The 14,702-nt window shown below is 31.4% G+C and overlaps 1 long non-coding RNA gene across 1 annotated transcript; it reads right to left on the reverse strand.

The window, feature by feature from the left end:
• Nucleotides 1-1,498: 1,498 nt before the first annotated feature.
• LOC127705165 (uncharacterized) lies at nucleotides 1,499-3,412 on the reverse strand. Its single transcript, XR_007983734.1, has 2 exons — nucleotides 2,701-3,412; nucleotides 1,499-1,873 (listed from the first exon to the last, which is right to left on the reverse strand). It is a non-coding gene; the product is annotated as an uncharacterized LOC127705165 (long non-coding RNA).
• Between the last annotated feature and the right edge of the window lie 11,290 nt (nucleotides 3,413-14,702).

Below are 14,702 nucleotides of genomic sequence, written 5' to 3' on the forward strand. Positions count from 1 at the left end.
GTTCGATGGGATAGATGCGTTCAACATAGTCACCAGATTCGAATTATTTAGTGAGAGAAGATAGGTAAAATTGGAACGGCTTTTACTTGAATACTACCGCTAAGACAACAACAAAGGAAAGATCGCCCCTTAAAGGTTTATGAATCATCATCAACAGTTTGTATTCCATCAAAATGTAAGTGAACTAAAAAAGTTGCACCACCATTAACAACAAACATGAAAAAGTGTAACTGAAATGTTTTCAAAATGAATGCTCAGCTTAATACAGAATAATTTTAGGTTTCACTTTGTAAATAAAGCTGTTTCACAAGCCACGCCTCTTTTGGAGTTTAAACTTATACTAAAATTCTGTACTATCCCTACCTCCACTTTGGGTGTCCCTCAGAATTCAATTGTCGCCGCTACCATCTGTTTTTATACTGGTAACATTTCCAAGTTATTTTTCTATGGGATGAAACATAGAGATCATATCTGGGAACAAGTACGTAAACAAAATAAAATATCTATGAATATTATATATCTCCAAACTCTTACAAGTTCGGGGCATATAAATGTTGAAAATATGCCGCACAGCCCTTTGTTTTGACCTTTGAATAAAAAAAGTAGTGCATATCAACTTTCCGTTCTAGGATATAATTTGTTTACAAAATTTCATAGTAAAAGTGGCACAGCTTTAGACGCAAAGGGAGTTCCTATAGGGGATTGCATTGTCTATATTTACAGAAGTGCAACCTATGATAGAGGTACATGACTTCAACTGCCCAAGATCATGGAGATGACGAAGACAACGGATATACTGGCAAGGATATATCATAGTTGTATGTGACAAATCCAAATAAAAATTTGCAAACATAAATAATCGGCTAACATGTTCTTTTTAGCTGGTCAGCAAATACAGAAACAAAATACATTGTAAAGTTGGTATGCAAGTTTTATTATACCAATACATAGTTTTTTCAATTTAAAAAAAAAAAGTTTTATGCATTATCAATAGTAAGTTTTATCTAATATCAATAGGTTGTTGTATTTATCAAAATATTAGTTTATGAAATTAATGACGATGTCGTGGTTGGCTTCGACTTGTCCTTATATAAGTTTTCGTCTGTTTTGCTATGATATACGTCGTCTGCTTGTGTGTATTGAAATAAAAAGGCGGACAGGTATAACTAATGTTGTATTTGATTTTCGTTGATTGAAGAATAACCTGACAACGAAGCGATACAATCAGCTGAATTTAATAGAGACGGCATATATACTGCATATGAATCAAAGAGGTAAATGTATTTGAGGTTGTTGTGGAACACTGATGGATTTTTAAAAAAATTGCATTATATTGTATAATATAGGAAGTTGGCCCTTATTGAGAATAACATTTGTTGGAACTGATGTTTTTGGTACTACAGATTGCTATACATCTGCGTGGAAAAATTAGGAGTAATTTAAACGAACTAACGCACATCTTCGAAATAACTTTTTTGTTACATAAAGCATCTGAGACTGCATTAATATTTCTTTTATTTTATATCTCTGCCTTGCTCATTATTGAAAGTTTGCGTCTGTCAGTATAAATAACAGGGATATTAAATCATTATATATACACTAACCACAAATTGAATGAAGCATCAATACACATAGTTTGAAACATTTTAGTCATCTTTTTTTAAACATCAACTATTCTTCTTTACTTTTATAAACGACGCATCATTGTTTGAATTTACACTTGAAACTGTCCTCTAGTAAGGTTGTTCACTTCCAAGTCTAGGCTACTAGATTCAGACTGCAACGTTTTATTCCCTTGCGTTTGTCTTTTTATCCTCTACTTTATATTGTGTGACTATCAGCATTATGCCATCTAATGTGACAGTTTGTACATCTGAAAATATAAACAAACCTATAACATGTATACAGAAAAGCATTGACACAGGTATATTATGTTCAAGAGGAGAGCCTCTAATCCTCTCTTTAGCTATCTTAAAGTTTTAGAGCGTTGCTTTTCATACTTTAATTTTAGTAATTTCGTCAGAATTTTACAAATTTCTGAAAATGTATTGTTCTATAGATGTTAAAAAATCTAATAGACGTTTTTTAGGTGTTTGAAGATTTTCCAAGCTTTGAATAAATTAACGATCCGACATAAACCATATCTTAGGTGTCCTGTTTTTCAGTTATCTACTTTTAAAAGAAAAAAAAATCAAATGGAATTCAATACATGCTTTAATCAAAGCGAGACAATTCTAGTAACATTAACGATACCTGTTTGTCCTCACCAAATACCAAATGCGCATTTCAACAATAAATGTCTGTTCATCCATGCTCAAACTCATTAAAGTAAAAAGTTAAAGACACCCAAAAACCAATCAATAATTCGTGTTAAAATGGTGTTCATCAAAGATCAAAATGAATAACTTTATGTCAAAAAAATAATACTGCGATATCACTTTGAATGTCAATTAGAGTGTTATTAGGTTAAAACTATTTGTTAAATAAGTCTTTGTTGTGTCATTTTAATCAATATGCCCATTTCGATGCATTTTTTAATTGTTTACATAAATATATGAAATGCATCAAATCTAATTTTAATCAGTTGACTTATAAACTTTACAATAAACATCAGTCTATGCTACTCTATGCCATAAATCAAAATGAAAGACTATACAAATCGATCGTCATTAAAGGCAAACTACTAGTATACGAACTTACCCCGGGTATATTGAATCCCAAAGTCCCACAATCCCATGTCGGAAGCTATGATGCAAAGTCTAGATTATAAACAACAATGGATATAGTGACACCATTGTGATGTATTATCCTGAAAATACTTGCACAGAACGTCAATGCAGAAACATAAATAGAAAATTTAGTTTTGTTTTAATGTGATTTGATGGATTGCTAATTATTTAATGGATATCAAACGCAATGGTTGAATAACGGTATAGTGCATGAATCAATTACTTTAAATATAGCAATAAAGATTAGAAATTCTAAAAGACCTTGCATTTGGTCTTCTCATTGGCAAGTATACCACATTTCCTGTATTTATATTGTAGGTCTTTGACATGCTTGCTTTGAAAATTGATTAAACGTACTAATATCGATGCTTTTTTAAATAACGTATTTTTCCGTCACTAATGTCGATTGCCGCATTTTGCTAAAAGGTCTACGGTGTAGGCAGCGCTTTATATGCCATTATAACTACTTCCGGCTATCTTGACTTCAATCTAGATGATGACTATGTGATGTCTTTCACAAAGCGTTATTTCTTCAAGTATATATATGCGTGTACATGCCTCTGTTTATTTGTGCAAGTATCTTCGTCTGTCAACTTCTATATGCGCCATTATGTATTTATATTTTACAATTCATTTCATTGGTTATTACATAAGTTATTTCTTTCCTGAATATTTATTCTACTTGCTGTATGGATAAAAGTACATGTATACAATTAATATAGTATTGTTTGCTAAAGCAGGTAGGATGCGGTTAAAGTAATTCAATATTACTTCAGCATTATTGATCGGCGTACAATCATTGGTCGCAATTTGCCCATTTTTATTTCTGTTGTTTACTTCCAAATCTATGCATCTTCTTCTCAAGTCCTTCCTGTATTGAGGTCTATCCATTCATACATCGGTGAGATACGTTAAAATAAAATGAAAACCATTACTGATCTAACCTAATTATTTTTTCTTTATTTTTTTTCATTTGTTTTGGCTTGGACTCTCGTTAGTACCAACTTTGAGCAGAACATACTTCTAAAGCAATAATTCAATATATGTTCAGCAAATATGGAAAAAAAAATTTGAATTTGATTTTGAATCATAATTATATTATATTTAAAAAGAAGTGGCAAAAAGGACTAGATAAAAGTAAAATGACCAGAATTAAAAGACATGTGATATTACTTACAGCATGTAGAACTAAGTTTTCAGTGCCGTTTTCGTGTAAAAAAAATATGAAGCCGCTATTTTATCAATAGCTAGAGAAGGTAAAGTCGATAGTTCATAAGCAAATGCAGTAATATAAATGAACACCTCTTGATAATATTGAATACAATAACAAAGCAACAAGCAATTCACAATACACAAGTTAAAAATAAACATAGCAAAGCTTAAACTATAAAAACAACATATAACAACATATAAATACAAAAGTTAGATAATTTTACATCATTCTAATTTTCTATTCCACAGTCTAATAAATTCAATGCACATATGAAACCTCACAACGATCTTGCGATTGGTAATTCGTTCAATTAGGTCTGTCGTGCATTTTTTTGTGGCTGCAATAGCCTTTAATCCCAAATACTAATCTTTTCGGAACTAATATATCAATCATGTTTCCTACCGACTAAAACATAAGGTACCTTAAATTTAACATCGTTGTCCTATTCATGTACACATGCATCTACTTTTGTAAGAACACAATGTTAAAACAAATTTCTATTTGTTTTGCTTAATGTTTTTTTTTTCTTTTACTGTTGTTTAATTTTTTTATTTTCTTTTTAGCATGTCTTTGGACTTCATGTTTTAGTTTGCGTTGTTGAAATCGATTGCCACTTTTATATGTTTGTTTTTTTTTCAAGTATGACATCATCAATAAGTGTTGACTCAAAAGGCAAGCGTGTGTCAACTTTTAATATTGTAAGGCTTATTTCAAGGTTATTTACCTACCTAATGAATCAAATGCATAAATGCTATCAATGCGGCTGGTACCGTTATATATACCAGTCGGTGTGGATCCTTGTGTTTTATTGATCATAACTAACTGATTGTTATTATCAGCATAGTAAATGTAACTACCCAATACACCTATAGCCAAGTAGGAATAAGAAGCCGAATTGGTTGAAATGATTGTTTTAACATCAGAACCATCCACATTAACAGATTTTATGTCACTATCGTAATTCATCCAATACAGTCTTTGTTCAGTCAGGTCTAAAATATATTAAACCAGTTGCTTAAATATTTATAATGTATTCATAAATGAACAATATATGGGTGTATAGTGTTCAGTTTAATAATATATTGTTATATTCACTCTTGTTACATTCTGTACCTATTTGGATTCATGTATGTATGTATGTATGTATTTATATATTTATTTATTTATTCATCTATTTATTTATTTATTTATTTATCTATTTATTTATTTATTCATTTGTTTGTTTGATTATTTGTTAATTTGTTTATTTATTTATTTATTGCGGCTTAATGTCACATCAGCGTGAAACGTTAAACACCAATCCAAAAATCATTCAAACGTAGATTTAAGCACGGAGCAGCTAGAACAAATATCACAATCAATTGAAGCGGTATACTACTGTTACCTTTATGGAAATACTAACATGTGGTTTATATTTTTCAAATTTCACAACCAAATATTGCTTAACGTGTTTAACGAAACTTATACAGGCAGCATAATGCAATTTTAAATATTATCTATATATTGAAAAAGGTTACTATATGTTCTTAATCTAGGTTCCTATGAATTTTGTCTTAATTTTTGGACCGAATAAATTTCCAAAAATGTGCAAATAGGCCTGTCCTTCTTTACTATTAAACCATAATAACTGAACGTGTTTGTATCGGTATATTTAAAACTTAAACGGCTGGATCCAACATTTGCCTTGATATATTATTGACAATATCTTGGTAAAAAAGCGAGAAAAAAGAGACTGAAGTCTTTTTCTGCATTTCCTCATATCTTGATTTACATCTAGAAATTAACAGTGAGCATCTGTTGAGAACAAAAATGTATGACAACGAGATGATTTTAGCTTCCCAACTGTGAACTTTCCATTTCAATGTAGCAACATTCCGGCAGCGCAGGCAAATAGAGTATATATAATCCCAGTGCATACGATATTCCAGAGTTTTCATTTCCTATCCATGCTATAATTATTTTCTTGATAGAGGGTTGCTGCTTACAAGGAAGGTATTGAACTAAGAGTTATAAGTGGTAAAGTTGAAATCACTTCCAAAATTTTACGGACGCCATCACGAGTTGGTTGACCGTTATTGAATATATGTTTCACAGATGATGACGGATATGTTCCAATTGTCGTAAGCGCAAACCCGTCCTCTTTTCCTCGAATGTGACCATCCGAATAAGGTATATCACCGGGTTTGTATTTACAGGAGGAACACAACGGATGACAGATGTGGAGCAGGATCTGTTTACCCTTATGGAACATTATCTGTTTATCCTTATGGAGCACCTGACACCACCCCAGGTTTAAAGTAAGGTTTGTTTTGCTCGTTCTTTTGATTTCTATATTGTGTTTTGTGTACTGTTGTTTTTTCGTCGTGCTTCGTTTTTTCTGTCATGGCATTGACAGTTTGTTTTCGACTTTTTAATTTGAATATCCTTTTGGTATCTTTTGCCTCTCTCCATATAATTATTGGAAGAAAAATGTTTAAAATTTTCCAGTAGAGACTACGGAAACTTCTAGATACAATTCTATTGAACCATTTCCACTTCATATTAAAACAGTGATATGTGTACTTTTTATTCAGAACAAATCTGCATTTAACATTTTACATTTTGTTCGCCAGACGCGCGTTTCGTCTACAAAGGACACATCAGTGACGATCGAATTAAAAACTTAAAAAGGCAAAATAAAGTATAAATGTGAAGAGCATCGATTATGTCGGTACAACATACCGTCATTGAATAAACAAACTTCACTAATCGATGTTTAGTAAATTTCATCTTTACATCTATCAAGTGCATACCAAAACCAAACACTAAATGAAACAGCGGTTTCACTTCTGTTTATCTCTGACCAAAACCCACTTTCTATGATTAAACTGGGTTGCCGCGTCTTTAAAATAAAGGTACTAAGTTTCAAATTGGACATCTGCGTAAAGTCATCTTTGCATTTTGTCGGATGTAAATCTTTTAAAATAACTTACAACTGATAAACAATTATTTGAACTTAAATGAACAAAACGCAATCAACACAGCCTTAAAATAAAACAAACAATTTCTAAGAATTAAAAAAAAAAACAAAGTAACATCTAGCCTTTGCAGCTATTGCGTGCCGGAAAATAATTATATTTCAAAATGTATTTGTTGCCGTTGACGGGCAAATTCCGAATATTAATACCTTCTCAGCACTAATTGGTTAATCACTATTTTGTCTACGGATAAAGTGATGTGACAAATAGTTATAAAAATAAAAAGAGTATTATTCAAAGTCAATTGATGATGTTTAAGTATGTATCTTAGAATAATGTTTTGCCGTTAAAAATCGTCTTTTAAATTAGCATGCATTTACATGAAAAATGAAAAACTTCCGATTCCGTACATCAACGGAGTCTTGCCTTGACATAGCTGAAATGGTGGGGACAAATGTGTAAAAATATTGAAATTTTCTTTTGTTTTTTTCTTTCAAACGTTCGGTGCGACCGACTTTTTTTGTATAAATCCTCTGATTTTCCCATAGCGAATATAGTATTGGATAACTGTTAAACAAAGTTAAACCCAGTAAATTCCATCCATAAAACGGACATGATGAAAAGTGTCAATTACAGTATTATGTATCATATCGAATGTTGTATGGTATTGGTCTTTTCGCTGAATGAATAATATAATATATGGCTGTGAGCTTTGAATCCAATACGAAATAAATGTATTTGTAAAAACAAGTTAAATATTGCATGCCACTCACAGTAAGATTTTAAAGTCAAATTTCTGATGATTACAAAAACTGTCAATTAAAATGAACGCAATCTCTAGTTGTGTCAATACAATTAACATTGCTGTATCATAATCCTATACTCAAATTGTTCGGTACAAACAAAAAACCAATGAATCAGTCAAAAACCCAAAAGAAAACAGGCAAACACCAAGTCCAAAAGTACATTGCACAAAAAAACAGACAACGGACCATTATGCACTCCACAAAAGCTATACATTTAGAAAATGCATCCAGTTAAAAACGGGTTGAACTCAAGTGATCTAGAAGAGAAAGCAATTATTATTAAATCGTATGCTCTAGTCATGTTTGCAAATGACAAGTCCCTTTCAGTGACGATAAACCTCTAATGGAAATTTACATAATACAAAATTACAAATATATTAATATATAATACCTGTTTGAAACATCAAGTCGTATCATAAAATTGTCACTTGAACTATTAAATAAAACTACGTTTGTTCCGTCTGATTTGCATCTTGAAAGCATGTTACCACTATTATCTCAAGCCTGTAGACATGATCATTGGCGAAATCAACAGCGACACCTAATGGAGAGGAAGATGTATTCACAACCTGTTCTAATGTTCTGCTATGTGAGGGATATGGAAATCTAGAAAAGAAATGAAAAGTAACTGTATTACACTGACTATGTTTTTTTTTTATTATTTTTTTGGAGTTTATGACATCATACCCCACCAGATTATTATTAATATCACAAAATCAAGACACATCTAACCCTTTACAAAATGATGAATTTAAAATTTACTCTTAATAGAGTAAAAAAGTTAAATATGACCCCCAGTTTTGAAAGAAAATAAACCTTTTAATTTTCAGCAAAAAAATGACAGTACGCCAAATATTTGTCCAGTGGTTTTTATAAATGGAAATTGTAAAATGCTTTGAAAATACAGAGAATCACATCTCAATGAAATGTAGAACCTTGATATAGTAAGTATTAAAAAGAAAATACAGTAATGCTTTTTGGGATTTTTTTTTTTACGATATTAATTAATCAAATTAAAATAAATTGATGAAAACATATTTAAATGACTTTTTTGTGTTCATAAAAAAAATCTATCCCACTAAAATGGGGTTATTAAAAATATGGTACCCTGATAACATTTTTCATGTTGACCATGAACATTGAAAATAAAAACATGTTCTAAACCGGTTTTGTTTTAAATTGGAAGTAAAATTGAAAATTGAAAATAATCAATATTGGAGCATTCTGCAATATTCTAGTTATACAGAAGATAAAAAATGTTTCGCTGGGAATGATTTTGAAATTGTCATTTTTTCGAATAGAAAAAAAAAGAAAATGCTCCACTTTGCACGTGGTAAATGCTGTAAACAATTGTAGAAAGAACATTTTTAATATGTGTTGATGACTTATATGGGTATATTTATCTGTGTAGACCTTTGTAGGATGTTTGCTTGCCATATGTTGGATTTTACAGTAAAGACTGTTTAGTTCATTTTCTTTGCAACTGTCAACTAATATCTTTGAAGTCATCCATTCAAATGTTTAAGGGAAGGCGTTAAGATATTGTTCACTGTTATTGAATATCTCTGTAAGAGATAATTACGATATTTTCCAATTAGCTTGGTGCTTGCCATGAGTCACACGGAATAGTTTACCATTCCAGAGGACCCGGGTTCCTCTCAGGATTTGTTGGGATACCTGTAACAAAATGGTAGTTTCTGTGTAGTATTTTAGTACTTTCTGACCATGGTATTATCTGTTTTTCTTCGAGTAATGGCGTTTTGTATGCGACTTTACTATCATTTTCCTTTGTTTAATTATTATATTTTATTGATCAGTGACGTAAGTCTCACATAAATAACTTCTTAAATATGTTCTATTGGTTTTATTTAATGAATATTAAAGTTCTTCAAATAACATGCATAACTGTTACAGAAGTACATATAATCAAATGATCATCATTATTTATAATCAGTTGAATTGTTTTATGCGAATTTGTCAGCCCCGTCAGTTGAGTCATCATATTGATATGAACAGAATGTGCCTTCCATTTGCATGAATTTGTCATTTTCAAAGGATGAATTCGACTAAATATCAATGGAAATAATCATTTATTAGGGCACGGCCTTGAATAGATGAAAGATATACATATTTCAAACAAATTAATTCCTACCCATACCTGTAACTTCAAAATATGTAGCATATGTAGGTAATGATTGAAAGCTAAAATATGTACCACTGATACATGTTTTGTAGCTAACAACAAAGATGTATGAGATTGATAAAGAAGGACATATTTGTCTGTTTCTAAATCAGAAGTACCTGTCATTGTACGCCAGAATCAGAACATAACTGAAGGTAATTGAAACAAAGAGCTATGGTTGCCATATGCAAAAAAAACATTTTCTAATATAAATAATACAATGATTGTCACTTTTTCTAAATTTAGGACCAAATGGCCATGAACGCTTTAAATTACCAGATTAAACATAAAAAGCTATGAAGCCATGAATTTGTGGTTTTATTACCCAATGAAGAGTACGTGAAAATGTCAAAACAGACCATCGGTTTCGTATGACCATGTGGGGTATTGACATATCTTGGCGTTCGTCGTCTAGATATAGAATATGCTCCACAGTGGAAAATTTTGAGATTTAATTTTTTGAAAATTGAAGTATAACAAAAAACATCCTTTCTAGTGGAACAATTTTCATTTCATTTTCTAGAAAGTGAAAATTGGATAATACACTAACAGCAATTGCTTCACAGAAAATAGAAAATTTTAAATAATGCAGTTATCAGCATTTCTGATTTTAACCAAAAATAAAATCGCGAAAAGGTTACAATATTCTTACTTACAATTTTTAATGACATGGATAACAAGTGTGGTGAAAACATCATAAACATACAGATATGATAATCAATTTAGAAAACAATGATGTCAAACGAAATTTAATTTGCAGATATGCAAATATTATTTTTTTATTGTTTTCTTTTAAACGTGAATTGCAATATTTTCGCTCCGTATATGAAATACTTTCAAGTCAATTTCCATTAATACATTTTGCGCTTTAATCAATGGACTTAATTATTCACAGCTACGCTATAGTTTTAAAGTAACTGTAAATTAAAAACATTGAAAAAGTTTATTTACCATGATATCTAATACAATTTGTTTAAATACAGATTCGGTGTCTACGCTTTCGATCTGACAACCCTACATTCGACTTTCTGTTTTGAAGAACTTTAGAGATCATTTTGTTTTGTCGAAATGATACAAAAAAATTGAAGACTGAAGTTTCAGTGTCTTCAGTAATTAAAACCAGAACAGAAAATATGTTGGTACGTTGTCAGATCCTTGTAAGCGATGCGTGTACACATGTTCTGTATTTCAATTACACTGTATTTTAACAGAAGTGAATTTGCTACAGTACAAAAATACACGATCGAATCGACCACTCATAACCGTCGGATTTCGAATATATTTCTAATTTTTCATATCGAGTTTAAGTTGACTAAAGCATGGTTGCAATCTTGAAGTATTCAAAAAGAACCAAATTTCGTTGTTTTTACAATTTTCGTGTTTGGACATTTTTTTTATTTATCATGTTCATGGTGTCACGAGGAACCTGCAATTTTATCTTATTGAATTCTTGATAACTCTGTTATGGATCCTATCAACGTACAAATATAGACGTACCGCACAATGTCCCTTAAATCATGTCTTAAAAAATGAACGTATCTGTTTTGGTAATCGTAGTCCAAAGAATACACTCCATTGCTTTCTCCATGCCCAACAAGTACAGCCACATTTTGTGTATTAACATCCACTTCCACAATTGAATGGGTATTTGCAAACAGAACTTTTCCACTGACAGCTGAAAAACATTAATCAAACGATTATCCTAACTGCTATTCAAATAAAAAAAAAACAAAATAACTTTGGTTGTCAAATATCCCAATAGTCTTTCAAAGTGAAATTCATATCCATGCAATCAGTGCAATAGTTTAAATGCCAGAAGTTTAATCCTGATGGCAGATGTATATGCATTAGCAATTTAAAAAACAATTTCCTGAATGGATGAACATAGTTTAAAATTTATTAGAGCTTGGCGGTTTACGTGTTGTTCAAAAATAATATTAATTGATCATGGACACAACAAAGTAACCTGAAGTACGTCATATTATTTAAAAGTGTCATCTAAAGTTATCTTTATCTTTGGTATATATTTTTTTGGAAATAACACGGAGGCATAGAATAAACAAAGCAATACACAAACATTCAATATTGTTTACTTACATGTAAATAAAAAATGAAAATTTGACGGAAAAATGGTACAATATATAATTCTTTTGAAAACTGTATTGGATAAAACAAAAAGTAAATGGAGTAGTACCGCAAATAAACATTGAAACATTAGACATATAAAGAGTATAATTTCAATCATTTTAAAACCCATTTCATTTTAAGGCTTCTTTTGCTTTTGATGTATCCATAATGTGATGAAAAGGATCCCCCAAATTCCTCCAATGAAGAGTTTTATATATATTTGATAAAATGTGTTTCTTGTATGTAAAACTATTACAGTGTTTGTGATTCAAAATAGATTTTAAAAGTTTATTCTTTTTATTAGCTCTAAAGACTTGGCAATTCAATGAAAATATATTAATATCATTAGCTTGTCGTATTTCTTTATCTTTTAATACCAGTTATCAAGATAACTGTGCAAATGTTCACGAAAACAGTATTCTATCTAATTTCTTGTTATTTACGAGTATTCACAAAACTGTTTAGAATCTAACACAAATTACACATATATAAATTCACCAATTCGGAAAATCTCCTTTATTTCATTAATGTATGTACTTTTAGTTAGATTCTTAACAACAAGTCAGTATTGGCAAAATAAATTGTTTTGCACCTTTATTTGATTGCTCAATTCAAAGTCACTTGGTAAATCGTTTATGATGCATTACATGCTCGCATGCCAATAACTTCTTCTATCTAGTCCTTCCTGTAGCTCGGTGAATGTGATGAATATTTTCAACTCTACTCCTCGACGTAGACGCAGTCATGGTCATCGTCATTATACATCACCTACTTTGCATGATGTCTCTATTAATGACTTGCTGCCATTTATACAAAAGCCGTTTGGTATTCATCACATTCGCACGAAACTGTATTCATTACCCCTTTCAAAACTTCATTCTCTGTTCAATTTATGTTTGGAAACCACTGTTACAAACCCTCATTCAAACCAATACAAACTTACAGCTATTATTTCTGATAGAGCAAGTCACAGACTTTTCAAACCAGTTCGCATTGGAAAAGATGAAAAAGAGAAAAGATCTTTTCTTAAACTTTCCTTTGCCAACAAAGGTCTTGATGGCGTCAACTTAGGCAATATCCTTCATCATAAATTAGTTCAGTCGAAAATACCTCCTTATTTTAAAGATCAGTCTTTACCAATAATTTCTTATACCTATACCAAACCAATTGCAACTAAAATTTTCAATTACAAACACGTTTTGCAGGATCTCAACATTGACGACTTCAAGTCTAAACCTCCTGATTGCACCTGTGCTAGTTCCAAATTCACATATAATCCGGCTGGCCACGTTATTACCGGAGACCTCAACATTGTCGATAACACTTCCCTGCGAAATTTGTTATCCAAAGGTCCGAAATATCGTGAGCCTAAATCTACAATTGGAAATACAACTTCAAAATACTGATGGATTCAGTCGAGGATTATGCCAGGCAATGGGCTAAACGCGAGAAAGAAGACGTAGATACTCTTTCCGAATGGATTAAGGCTGTGAGGTCGTTGATACAAATCCGAATTAAGAAACTAAATGGGCATATCAATACTCACGCTACATCAATTTTTAAAGACCCAAATGTTGCAAAAAACTTGTCCTACCTCCATGACAAATATGTTGCTGTCCCCGCAGATAAAGCCCCAAACAACATCGTTTTTGTGTGTAAATATCATTACATAAACTGCTTGATAAATGAATTTGGTATTGACAATTCACTTGGAAACTCAACATATACCCTAACGACACTTACCAAAGAGGAAATCCTAGATAATCATAGGTCTGTTCTATGTTCCTTTGGAATTTCAACCAAAGACGAAGAACTGGATCTTCCATCACTGTATTTGATACCTAAACTACATAAGTGTCCTTACAAACAACGGTATATTGCTGGGTCTTCCAAGTGCTCCACGAAACCTCTTTCTAAATTATTAACATCTATTTTATCAGCAATCAAAGCCGGGCTCCAAAGTTATTGTGAAACTGCCTATTCTAGAGGTGGCGTGAATCAACTGTGGATACTAAAAAATTCCAAAGATCTTTTAGAGTACATACAATCTAAGACTCTCTCATCTTGCAATAGTATTAAAAAATTTGACTTTTCTACACTTTACACAAGTATTCCCCATTCCAAACTAAAAGACAAATTGAAAGAGTTGGTATTACTTTGTTTCATTAAAAAGAATTCCGAACGTAGATACAAGTATCTTGTCTTGGGGAGGGATAAATCCTACTTTGTAAAGAATCACTCTGATTCAAACAAAAAATTCTCTGAAACTGACATTATCAAGATGCTTGATTTCTTGATTGACAACATATTTGTTACGTTTGGAGGACGTGTTTTTCAACAGACTGTCGGAATTCCAATGGGAACCAATTGTGCCCCTCTTCTTGCCGACTTGTTTCTTTATTATTATGAGGCTGACTTCATACAGGAGCTTCTTAGGAAGAGAGATAAGAAGTTAGCAATATCCTTTAACTCTACGTTCCGCTATATAGATGATGTTCTCTCACTAAATAATACAAAATTTGGTGATTATGTTGAACGAATCTATCCCATCGAACTAGAGATAAAGGATACTACAGATACAGTTAAGTCTGCCTCATATCTTGACTTACATCTAGAAATTGACAATGAGGGTCGGTTGAAAACAAAATTTTACGACAAAAGAGATGATTTCAGCTTCCCAATTGTGAA

This window comes from Mytilus californianus, unplaced genomic scaffold (assembly GCF_021869535.1).
Source record: "Mytilus californianus isolate M0D057914Y unplaced genomic scaffold, xbMytCali1.0.p SCAF_6, whole genome shotgun sequence".
In the NCBI taxonomy this organism is placed as follows: Eukaryota; Metazoa; Mollusca; class Bivalvia; order Mytilida; family Mytilidae; genus Mytilus; species Mytilus californianus.